Source organism: Schistocerca nitens, chromosome 7 (assembly GCF_023898315.1).
Source record: "Schistocerca nitens isolate TAMUIC-IGC-003100 chromosome 7, iqSchNite1.1, whole genome shotgun sequence".
In the NCBI taxonomy this organism is placed as follows: domain Eukaryota; kingdom Metazoa; phylum Arthropoda; class Insecta; order Orthoptera; family Acrididae; genus Schistocerca; species Schistocerca nitens.
The window spans coordinates 113136820-113150105 of NC_064620.1; the positions used below are offsets into that span (position 1 = coordinate 113136820).

Consider the following 13286-nt stretch of genomic DNA (forward strand, 5'->3'; position numbering starts at 1 on the left):
GACATTAGCTGCCTCGTCTTGTGTGACAATGACTTAAGTCATTGGTTCACTATTCAGCTCACATGCAGTTCCTCAAAATCTTCCGCTCACGCTCCTCCACTTTCTCAACAACATTCTTCATATGCGATGAAAACATCTTTTGCACTCATCTCCGCACGTCAACTACACACACAGTGTGAGGCTCAGAAGCTCATACACATCGAACGATATCGACATTTACCACCGTCACACATTACCTTTGCTACGTTTTTGGAACAAAAAAGTAATATAAAACGTCTACAAGACTTAGTAATATAAAATTGTTACAAAAACACGATATCCAGGGCAACACAACTTTTACAAGTATTTGGCTTGCAGCCGGCCAGTGTGGCCGAGCGGTTCTAGACGCTGCAGTTTGGAACCGCGCGACCGCTACGGTCGCGGGTTCGAATCCTGCCTCGGGCATGGATGTGTGTGATGTCCTTACGTTAGTTAGGTTTAAGTAGTTCTAAGTTCTAGGGGACTGATGACCTCAGATGTTAAGTCCCATAGTGCTCAGAGCCATTTGAACCCATTTGGCTTGCAACCATGTTGTGTCCCACGTGGCCGAGCCGGACCGCTTCCATCAGGAGCGTATCACTTCTTCACACAAAGGGAAGTGACCCAGTACCTTATTCCGTTGTACTAAGTAGGAAACGCCTTGCAGCTGTTCTGATTCGACTGGAAAAGAATTTTAGATGGATGGGGCATGTCTAAAATCGGAACAATCATTGTCCAAGAAGGTCTGTTCCGTCCTTGCATGTTTACTTTTGCTGAAATGGAAAGGAGCTTCGATTGTATCTTAAAAGGAAAGTTTACAATCATTGCTTATCACCAGTTTTCACCGTCGACTGTGAATACGAAGAACCAGTAAAAAATTGAGGCCACTAAGTGAGTAATGGAAGAAGCACATTTTAGATTTGCTTGGAGAAACCAGAAAATATATATATGGATCAAAGAGAGATTGGAGTGGGAGACTTAGTTTCACATTAGGAAATAAAGCATTTACTGCACAGAGACATGCTATAATGATATCTGATGTCCGTTATAGAACGTCATACTGCCTTACAAAAGCCTCAAAATACATTTACTACCTTATTAAGTTTGTTGTTAAGAATTAGTAAAAGTCTGAAATTAATAGCAGCAGTCATAATGTAAAAGTGTATACACACTTCTGAGCAACAGGTTCACTAGTGGTTCATGAAATGCTCGTCTCGCACGAGTGTGTACACCTTTAACACTTCGAAAACAGAGGCTCCATTATCTCAACTTATTGTTGCTCTCACACAGGAATGAGCAACGTACAAAGACATATTTGAGCACTTACCCCACTGCATAGACCACAGTCTCAATCACTACAGCACTGCCACCTGTCGGCAAAATACGCTGTTATTTCCAGAGTAGAGCAAGAGGCTGCAATAGTTCACAATTTTAAAGTTAGTAGATGTTACTTCATGAGAAGTATCTGAACTGTTTTACTGGTGATAAAGCATTACTTAGTATGATCCTTTTTTAAGTCTTCTTTAGCGGGTAAATGCAGATGTTTGCCTTTCCCAACAATATAAAACACTTCATTTACGGGCCTCACGTTCGAATGCTAAAGCATTTTAGATCTGAATCCATCTTTCCCTGTAGTGGAGGACGCAGGTGATTACAGACAGCGCTTCTTTTGTATTTATGCTTTATTTATATTCCCTTAAATAGAAATTTGGGCTGACAGCGGCTATGTCGTCGCTCTTCAATCTTTGAGAAAACAATAAATATAAAAAAATAGATTGCTAAGAAGGGGTTACGTCCATCCACTATCCTCCACACCTATAAAATATTGATCCAACCTATCCTTTCTTCGACTAGCCCACTCTGTCTTCCGCATCTGTACCTTCTCTCACACGTATACGTTGGCATCTCAACAAAGTCCTATCTACCATCACTCATGGTGAACATCTCTGTAAAATTTTCACCATCTGTAAACATGACTCCAAAACGTCAATTGTTTTCCTCCTAATTTCGAATCCTGGTATGTTGCTATCTAACACATCCCACCAACCAACCCTACACCTGCACACGCCCCAAGTCTTCTCACAGCGAAATTTCGGCCAACGACCTGTCTCAGACAATTACATCCTCCCCAGTAAACACCAAATCATCCATTCCATCAAATCCTTCCCATCCCTGTCTACTACCATCTCTTCCTCCCCTCCCCCACCTCCTTGATCCCCCTACCCTACTTCTCATTAGCTAACCCACTTAGAAAAAATGGCTCTGAGCACTATGGGACTTAACTTCTGTTGTCATCAGTCCCCTAGAACTTAGAACTACTTAAACCTAACTAACCTAAGGACATCACATACATCCATGCCCGAGGCAGGATTGAAACCTGCGACCGTAGCGGTCGCGCGGCTCCAGACTGTAGCGCCTAGAACCGCTCGGCCACTACGGCCGGCTGACCCACTTCACCCCTAACTTTAAACTGAGCCACACCCCAATATCGTAAACTATTTCTGTTTCCTACCATTCACCCCAATACTTACGCTCATATCTATAGTTACTACCAACCAGAGCCCCCTTTATTTAGGTCCACAACATACAACCCTGTAGACTGCCTAATTTCCCTCATATTAACTATCCTTTTCCAGAATATACCCTTACCTTACTTTTCGTTTTAATTGAAAAGGATGAAATTTACTAATTTGACTTTTTTTATAACATAATGATAACGATCATTTTAATAATCTTAAAAACATTTGTAAATGCAACAAAGTTCCGGTAGAATGTAAACACTTTTCGATTAAAGGAGGCCACTGACTGGAAAGGTGATGCACTGAGTCTTTGATAGGCATGTACAAAGAGAAAGAAATCTTTCAGAGTAATCATGTTTCGAGCTAGAGTATAAACACACACAGAAAACACACACACACACACCATGGCCTGCATGATGCCAGTTTGACACATATCGTCATTGCTGCATTTTGGCAGGTGGGCTATACTGTAGTTGAGGTTCTGTCAGCTGGAGTGGGTAGAGAGAGAGACAGGAAGCAGGGATAGGGGCTAGTTTGAGTGGCTGGTGGCTCAGAGGGAGGCAGCTGGTTTGCCAGTGACCTGAACATAACATGCTCAATTTCAATGGCTGTTTGACAATCTGGGCCATCAGGCTCCTTCCCCCACAATCAGCTTCTCTGAACTAGGCAGATAGGAATTGTCCTTGCAACACATCTTTCACTCCCATAATAATCCTGTCCTCAATTTCAAGTAACCCACTATGCCCACATTCTCCAGCCAACAGTTACCCCATCTTGCTTCCTGCCACATTCTCCCAATTCACATTCCCATGTCACCTTCAGTATGTACTGCTCCCCACCATCTCTGACACCAGTGCTTCGCACACTTCTCTCTTCCACCATCCATCCCATCCAACACTGCCCTCGCCACAACCTAATCCATACACCGAAACGCAGTACTAGCATTGTGCATCCAACTGACATTATGTAGGAGCATAGCTGTGTGTACTTGTATGAATGTGTGTTAGTATGTGTGTGTGTGCATGTGTATTTACTCTCCAGCTCTAGAAAGGATTCCTCCAAAAACTAATAAGTTTTCTTTCTTTTTGTGTGTGTGTGTATCAATAATTCAACACTTCTGTTTTCAGTTAGTGGTCTCCTTTAATCAAAAAGGATTATATGTAAATGTTTCGCCTTTTTCAATTACACTATTTGAGCTGTATGTATATAGAAATCCCTTTTTTAAAGAACGGAGTGCTTACAGTACTGACAGCCCACTTACATCCACACGATGTGAGAGGGATGAAGCACTAATAAAGAAACAGACGTAGGAATAATAACGATGAACTTTAACTTGATGAGGTGGTAGGAGCAGTGTCGTAATCTGTAAGAGTGACGGTGCTGAAATCTCCTGGTAACAGTAGCTGGATGAGACATTTGGATGCAGATGGGATTGGACAGGATGTGATAGAAGAAAAAATGTGGGATGTGCTCTGTTAAAGGTGAATAGACAAATGGTAGGAGATGGATAGAAGTGCAGTTAGGCAGAGAAAGGGTGGGATGGAGACTTACTTGAAACAGAGGATGCAGCATATGTTATAGTCGATAAAACCGTTAGATCTCCAGAATGATTTCGTGGCCTGGGAGAGGTCGGTGACTGAAGTTACCCTGGAAATGGAGTGTCTGGAGTTGTAAGCGAAGTGGAACGTGATGACAGCGACGTGGTTGCTGGTAAGTTTTATCGGGGATGGAACATAACGTGAGGTGTTGGGATACGTTTTTGCTGGAAACAAAGTTCTGGCGGCGGAATTTCGTGTGTTTGAGGGGGTACAGGAGGACAGGCTGTTCCCACCAGCCACACGGATGTTGCCTCAAGGTCAAGGAAGAAGGACTAAACTCATTACAAGTATCGCCCGAAGGTCAAAGAAAGGAGCTTAACTCTACCGCCGGTTACTGATAACAACGACACGTTTAGCCAAGGTGACCCTGAAGCTCTCATAACCAATCAAACAGGTGTGGCCGCTGGTCGCACTCAGGGAATTCCTACTCTCAGCAGCTCTTCGCAGCAGACAGATAATGCAGGCTGTAGATCGAAATGAAAGATTCACACTGATCCATTACCTGATACTATTCTCGTTCAAGTGATAACGTTTGGCCATGACTCATGGACCACCTGATACGATTTCGACCGTCTATATCTCCGTCACGCAAGTGGCACACCCACTGTCCGTGACAACACCGATACCATCTTTCTTACCTTACGTCGCCCTCACTGCTTCCTGGAATTCCCACTAGTTAAAATATTATTAGTCATATCACTGTAGTACTCTCCCTCTCTCTTCCCCCCCCCCCCTCTCTCTCTCTATCTTTTCAAGTCAGAATGTCTGGCAGATACGCATACTGGCGCAATGAGTTTGACTTCCTTGCGACCTCCAATCGCTTGCAAAAACTGTGTGTAAAGCCATGTCTTCTTTATCTCCATGGAAGTTGATATAACTCACTTTGGAACACTTCAGCAATGAACTAGCGCATTTTTCTGCGTAATTAATGAGCGATCAGTTTCAAGGTAATGTTTCGAAGTAATTTTGTCCTATTTATAAATTATCATGAAGTTTATTAATAAAGGAAATAAATTCTTCATAAGAATCCGTGATCATAGTGACCACTGTGTATAAAGTGTAATTGGCTTAAGGATTTTGTTTCGGTGTTTGCCTTCTTCAGACACAAACTTGGGATTTTATACATAAAATACATAGTAAAACAATTAAGGAAGAAATTCCCCTCTTCGTCCAATGATTTATTACATTAAAACTGAACTTCATTACGAAAATTTTGGTTTTGTGTCTCAAGACGGCTAGAGTTGTAAAATGTAACATGGAATAATACAGAGAAAGTCTTTAAGCAATACTGACGGTACTATTCTTACAGATCATACAGTCTGTCAAAAAGATAAAACGATTCAACTAACTAACTTATGCAACCTTTATGTTAACAGACCGTTCGCTTTACGCTTTGACCAATTAGCTAGGACGATCATTTTCGTAGGGCTGCAGTGGTGGTCTGTTTATATATGCATTCGCGCTAAGTTAAACAGTTCATAAATCATTAGATAAATGTTTTACTAGCACTTTTAAAAAGCATTTAAACAATATATACTGAGCTATAAATCAAGATGCAGAATCGTTGCAAAACAGATTTCATCAGCTTGGTTCAGATTCGAATTTTAGTATGTGCGACTGTTTCACAATAAAATATATTTGAAAAGGCAGCTAGTAGAGCAGGTTTAAGAATCTCCGCAGAGAAAACCAAATGTACCAGAATATTTGCAAACACATTGGCCAAATACAAAGGGTCAAAAACTTCAAGAAACTAGGAGAGATAATTAGAGAGACCAAGTTAGAAAAGTCTTGCATAACTGGAATAATACACAAAAGGAAATGGCATACGGACTAACAAAAAATATTTAAAATAAAAAAGGCAAATCAACTCGGTAGTGAAACCATGATGACTTTAAAATAGTTTTTGTTGTTTGTGTTCCGTACCTACGATAAATCTTAAAATTGACAAATTAATAAACATGTGAATCATGGAAATATTCCTTTATCCGTAACGGTACCGGAAAATGGTCTCTGACTGAAACCGCTTCTACAATTAAAATTAAATTAATCAGCAGCTTCACGTGTCACAAAAGTCATCCACACATTGCATGATTACTGTACTCAGGTAAAAGCCCAGGGCTGAATTACAAAACAGACAAGCTAGAAATACACATTAATATGACCCCTGTCTCTGTTCGACGTCAACGTGCATTCACAGACGGCAATACTAGCGATGGAGGTTATATAAAGTATGAGAAAATAGGAAAAATTATATGAACATCTTGAAGGAATGGATGGAGCAAGACTACCTTTCCAGATAAGAAGATTTAAGCCAGCTGCGAGAAGTATTCAAGGAAGACCGAGGAAGCGACGGGTCCCGTAACAGCAAAACAAAATAGGGCTAATGCTTGAAATGAATATGATGATGATGATGATTGAAATTCAATACATGTAAGTGGCTCTTCATTTTCTAGTTTTCACACGCTACAGTATATCGAACTACCGCTTGTTAGCCAACTAATATGGAAACGTCACATACTAACCATTCACAGAAAGCCTACAATAGACTAAATAAATTCTAGATCCGACCCGTTCTCTGCTATGAAAATGGAGCATTGATTTCTGTTCCTCCATAATTCCGTCAAGCCCTACGTATTCTACAAGTTGCGTAGTCTCCACGAAATCTGCCCACATATATACCCGTGCTACCAGCTGTAGCAGAATTCACACTTCCCCCGTTGGCAGGGCTCTCGCCTTCACCACTTCCTCCAGCCACACCCTTAAGCTTGGTTCGGAAACTCTCCCTCGTCATCCTCCAACATTCCTCAACCATAGGTCTACATACATAAATCCCATTGCACAGCCCACCAAAAAACTTACAGGTCCTATAATACCCATAACCCTGGAAGTCTCCACAAGGTCATTATTCTACGTAAACATTTTAGAATTAAAGAAATAATCCATTGATCTTTTAACCTATGCGTCTTACCTTCCGTATTAATTTTTCATGAAAAATAATTAATTTTTTAACGCCAATTAAAAAAATCACCTTGTTTTAAATTTTTAAAATATTTTAGCTCAAGAGCGGAAAACTGGAATCGCTGAAAGCCCATATCCGGCCCGTGTGGGGCGAAGGAGATGAAATAACAATAAAGAAAAAATTAAAGAACATTCATGTTTCCAAATGGCTCTAAGCACTATGGGACTTAACATCTGAGTTCATCAGTCCCCTAGACTTACAACTACTTAAACCTAACTAACCTAAGGACATCACACATCCATGCAGGCAGGATTCGAACCTGCGAGCGTAGCAGCAGCGCGGTTCGGGACTGAAGCGCCTAGAACCGCTCGGCCACAACGGCCAGCACATTAATGTTTTCAGTTTAGTACTGGAGAGAAGCACGTTTTACTTTTCACTGTTGACAATTCTTAAAGCTACTCTTGTAGATAACGTTTGAGTGAAGTCAAGCGTTTAAGAATCTGCAGTGTCAGTACCAAAACTCACCAACAGATAGCGCTGCAGTACACTTTCGTGGTACAAGAGGCTTGAGCTGAAGTCAGACATTTCAACATGCTAGAAACGCAGAGGCAGTATGCTAGTGGACGCTTGTCCTGTAACAGCAAGGCAGCTATCGTGGTAAACTGTTTAACGTTGTTGGCTACCGAGTCGTTGAGTCCTATATTCACTAATCAACATCTCATGCGATGCTTGTATGCCGGAAGTATGTGGAACTGCTCCATTCAGGCTCATGAGGCTAAATGAAAAACTACCTGATAAAATATGCAACGAAACTGACACATAAGCTGCAGTCGTTCCGTCAGATCGCAAATCTTGGACCAGGCTGGGAACTTAGTGACATTTATTAACTTATTTATTTTACCTAGTAGCAGCCAAGTATCAAGAACTGAAGAATATTTATTTTACCACAAAACCACCGACAAGATTAGTATACAACAGCGGTGAGAAAAAAAACTCCCATTTTACAATTTTGGTTTTGTGGTGTCCACAGCTCAACGTGTTTTGAGACTGAAAATGGAAGGATACGATACGTGCTTGAAAACGACGTAAGGTTGGAACTGGCCGATGGCACAGATAATAAAAAGAATACAGCCTACTTGGACCATGTTGTCATTCTCAGAAACTTCCAGTGCACACCTAATATTAAGCACGATCCGCGGCTAAATACAGCATAACCGTTGTTTGTAAAATTAACATGAAATGTTTCTGCTCCGTATAAGTTTGGTTCCATAGATGAAACCCCATGATAAGCTATCCAGAAGGCTAATATGAAGGTCGCAAAGAACGTCACCGCATCCCCGACGAGACTGCCCAAGAAAAGTGACGCCGTTTGTTCACTGATTACAAATGTTCAAATGTGTGTGAAATCTTATGGGACTTAACTGCTAAACTCATCGGTCCCTAAGCCTACACACTACTTAACCTAAATTATCCTAAGGATAAACACACACACCCACGCCCGAGGGAGGACTCGAACCTCCGCCGGGACCAGCCGTACAGTCCATGACTGCAGCGCCTTAGACCGTTACTGATTACGACGGCAAGTGTATAAAATGAAATGTTGGCACACAGAATTCAAATGCAGCAACAGCTTCAGGTCGATGCGACTGCAGTTTATGAATTAACTGAGGAGTACAATGTCGACGAAACCGCATACGGTTTCCTGACAAAGCACGTTTCCATTTGGATTTCCTCACAGTAAATATGGGAATGGGAACAAAGAACTATCACGTGTGTATTTGTGGTTTACGGGTGCACAAGAAATTGTCGTGCAGGCGTCAGAGAACTATTTCTTGGGCAAAACTACTAAGATGAGATATCACTTCACTCAATTTTATACAGAACACAGTGAATTACCGCTGATACATTACACGGACTTGTGTTACCATCATAATTTGACTGAATCACTCGAAACGGACAGGTTCATGCAAGGCTCTGAAAAACTTCAGTGGTCTGTGAAAGTTCCCCGTTTCCTGTACGGATATACCGTCTTGGAGCCATTCAATGGGACTATTTCCACGCCATTGGCTTTGCCACCAACGTCATCGAATCTCAGCTAATGAAATTTCTTCCTGTAGAACAATTTAGAGATCATGATTAATCCACACCCACTAAGCTTGAGGCTTTGGCGCAATAATCAGATCTCAATAAGAAACAATTTCTAAATTTTTTTACTTGCTTGAAACACGTGGCTGAAGCAGATAGTGGACATACCGATAGAGATGTGATGTGATTTCAGCTGTGACACTGTATTACGGCAACTTATACACTGGAGAGCCAAAGAAATTGGTACACGTGCCTCATATCCTGTAGGGTTCCCGCTAGCGCGCAGAAGTGCCGCAACCCAACGTGGCATGGACTCGACTAATGTAAGTCTGGGACATAAGGTTGGAACTGGCCGATGGCACAGATAATAAAAAGAATACAGCCTACTTGGACCACGTTGTCATTCTCAAAAACTTCCAGTGCACATCTAATATTAAGCACGATCTGCCGCTAAATACAACAAAATTGTTGTTCTTAAAATTAACATGAACTGTTTCTGCTCCGTATAAGTTTGGTTCCATAGATGAAACCCCATGATAAGCTATCCAGAAGGCTAATATGAAGGTCGCAAAGAACGTCACCGCATCCCCGACGAGACTGCCCAAGAATTAATTTCTATAATAATGAGTCAGATCACCAACGAGTACGATGTTTTTACAGTTGTCAACACCTTTCTCCCACACTGAGACAGATTCAGATTCATTTATTTTAGGATGACTCCTGGTCCTGAGAACCAAAGGCATAGTCGACATGTAATACGATGAACCCTTATCTCTGTTGTAAACTTCACAAATCTGAAATGTCCGATAAGCGATGACAACACGTGCGTTGAAATTATCTAGCCCTTTTACTTTATCGATTATTGTATAATGTCTGAAGTAGTGCTGGAGGGAACTGACACCATGAATGCGTCACGCCTGTCCATAAATCTGTAACAGTACGAGTGGCTGCAGATCTCTTCTGAGCAGCACGTTGCAAGACATTCCAGATTTGCTCAATAATCTTCATACCTGGGGTGTTTGGTTGCCAGCGAAAGTGTTTAAACTCACAAGAGTGTTTCTGGAGTCACTCTGTAGGAATTTTGGACGTGTGGATGTCGCATTGTCCTGCTGGAACTGCGCAAGTCTGTCTGAAAGCACAATGGACATGAATGATTATAGGTAATCAGACAGGATGCTTACGTAAGTGTCATCTATGAGAGTCGTATCTAGACTGTAAGGGGCCCCATATCACTCCAACGGCATACGCCCCACACCATAACATAGCTTCCACCAGCTTGAACTGTCCCCTGCTGACATGCAGAGTCCATGGATTCATGAGGTTGTCTCCATACCCATACAAGTTCATCCGCTCGATATAATTTGAAGCGAGACTTGTCCGACCAGGCAACATGTTTCCAGTCATCAACAGTCCAATGTCGCTGTTGACGGGTGCAGGCGAGGCGAAAGCTATGTGTCCTGCAGTCATCAAGGGTACACGAGTAAATCTTCGGCTTCGAAAGCGCATATCGATGATGTTTTGTTGAATGGTTCGCACGCTGAAATTTGTTGATGGCCCAGCATTGAAATCTGCTGCAACTTGCGCAAGGGTTGCACTTCTGTCACGTCGAACGATTCTCTTCAGTCATCGTTGGTCCCGTTCTTGTAGGATCTTTTTCCGGCCGCTGCTATGTCGGAGATTTGATGTTTCACCGGATTCTTGATATTCACGGTAAACGAGTGAAGTGGTCGTACGGGAAAATCCCCACTTCGTCACTACCTCGGAGATGCTGTGTCCCATCGCTCATGCGCCGACTATAACACCACGTTCAAACTCACTTAAATCTTAATAACCTGCCATTGTAGTACCAGTAACCGATCTGACAACCGCTCCAGACCGTCTTACATAGGCGTTGCCAACCGCCTATGTTTCTCTGGCGCTTCAATGTACTTCATGGGCCGCACCGTCGTCTCTCGGAGGTATGTGGTACAAAGACATGAAGGCCCGAGCTCACACGGTGCTCGTCTATAACAATGACTTCAACAGTTGCCACTGTTCCATTTTCAAAAACTTCTTAGGACATTGTGAATTTGTGATACAAGGATCCGTTATTCGTTTATTTCATGTTTTATTGTCTTTTCAGAGGAGGAGAGGGGACACAGAAAAAGAGCGTAGGGCTGTTTGGTGCCATAGTTACTTGGTTACTTCTGTTTGGCCTTTCTTTAGTTTTGAAATAAAAGTTTCAAGACGGTCAGGGAGGGAAAGGGATTAGGAATCACGGCACTTGCCCTATAGCCAGAGGAACTCTGACACAGCTTCTAGGTCGACTACAGCACGTTTAATTGATTATATTAGCTTTACTTCGTGTTTTACGTTTATCCTATTATTAGATACAGTGCCCGTCGTTTCCCAGGACGTTTAGTATTTGCCTCACAAAGCGACTGGCCTTGTGCCTTGATATTCATAGCGAATGCACGCCGCATACGAAACTGCAATCGCTTTAAATCGAAGGGCATATTTGAATCACTCGGTGTCAACGGATAATCAGGTTCTAGGCTTTCAGGTCTGGCTTTTGCATATATATACCATTTTCAAACCAAAATTTTAGTAATAACAATTACATCATAGATCACCCTTTGATTCCTCTTTAAATTGCAAACTAAAGTGATACATTTGTAATGCCTGACGTACCTCAAATCCGACTGTGAACTTAATTTTCTGCAAAAAATTATGTTGGCTCTAAAAATATGTGCAGCTGCTTAATGAATAAATACACTCCTGGAAATTGAAATAAGAACACCGTGAATTCATTGTCCTAGGAAGGGGAAACTTTATTGACACATTCCTGGGGTCAGATACATCACATGATCACACTGACAGAACCACAGGCACATAGACACAGGCAACAGAGCATGCACAATGTCGGCACTAGTACAGTGTATATCCACCTTTCGCAGCAATGCAGGCTGCTATTCTCCCATGGAGACGATCGTAGAGATGCTGGATGTAGTCCTGTGGTACGGCTTGTCATGCCATTTCCACCTGGCGCCTCAGTTGGACCAGCGTTCGTGCTGGACGTGCAGACCGCGTGAGACGACGCTTCATCCAGTCCCAAACATGCTCAATGGGGGACAGATCCGGAGATCTTGCTGGCCAGGGTAGTTGACTTACACCTTCTAGAGCACGTTGGGTGGCACGGGATACATGCGGACGTGCATTGTCCTGTTGGAACAGCAAGTTCCCTTGCCGGTCTAGGAATGGTAGAACGATGGGTTCGATGACGGTTTGGATGTACCGTGCACTATTCAGTGTCCCCTCGACGATCACCAGTGGTGTACGGCCAGTGTAAGAGATCGCTCCCCACACCATGATGCCGGGTGTTGGCCCTGTGTGCCTCGGTCGTATGCAGTCCTGATTGTGGCGCTCACCTGCACGGCGCCAAACACGCATACGACCATCATTGGCACCAAGGCAGAAGCGACTCTCATCGCTGAAGACGACACGTCTCCATTCGTCGCTCCATTCACGCCTGTCGCGACACCACTGGAGGCGGGCTGCACGATGTTGGGGCGTGAGCGGAAGACGGCCTAACGGTGTGCGGGACCGTAGCCCAGCTTCATGGAGACGGTTGCGAATGGTCCTCGCCGATACCCCAGGAGCAACAGTGTCCCTAATTTGTTGGGAAGTGGCGGTGCGATCCCGTACGGCACTGCGTAGGATCCTACGGTCTTGACGTGCATCCGTGTGTCGCTGCGGTCCGGTCCCAGGTCGACGGGCACGTGCACCTTCCGCCGACCACTGGCGACAACATCGATGTACTGTGGAGACCTCACGCCCCACGTGTTGAGCAATTCGGCGGTACGTCCACCCGGCCTCCCGCATGCCCACTATACGCCCTCGCTCAAAGTCCGTCAACTGCACATACGGTTCACGTCCACGCTGTCGCGGCATGCTACCAGTGTTAAAGACTGCGATGGAGCTCTGTATGACACGGCAAACTGGCTGACACTGACGGCGGCGGTGCACAAATGCTGCGCAGCTAGCGCCATTCGACGGCCAACACCACGGTTCCTGGTGTGTCCGCTGTGCCGTGCGTGTGATCATTGCTTGTACAGCCCTCTCGCAGTG

At 43.5% G+C, this 13286-nt stretch overlaps 1 long non-coding RNA gene across 1 annotated transcript in view; it reads right to left on the reverse strand.

Moving 5' to 3' along the window:
* Positions 1-13286, reverse strand: part of LOC126195370 (uncharacterized) — a 251923-nt gene that overhangs the window by 54113 nt on the left and 184524 nt on the right. The window contains exon 2 of the long non-coding RNA XR_007538596.1: positions 1346-1388. This is a non-coding gene — a long non-coding RNA (uncharacterized LOC126195370). The remainder of the gene's footprint in view (positions 1-1345; positions 1389-13286) is intronic.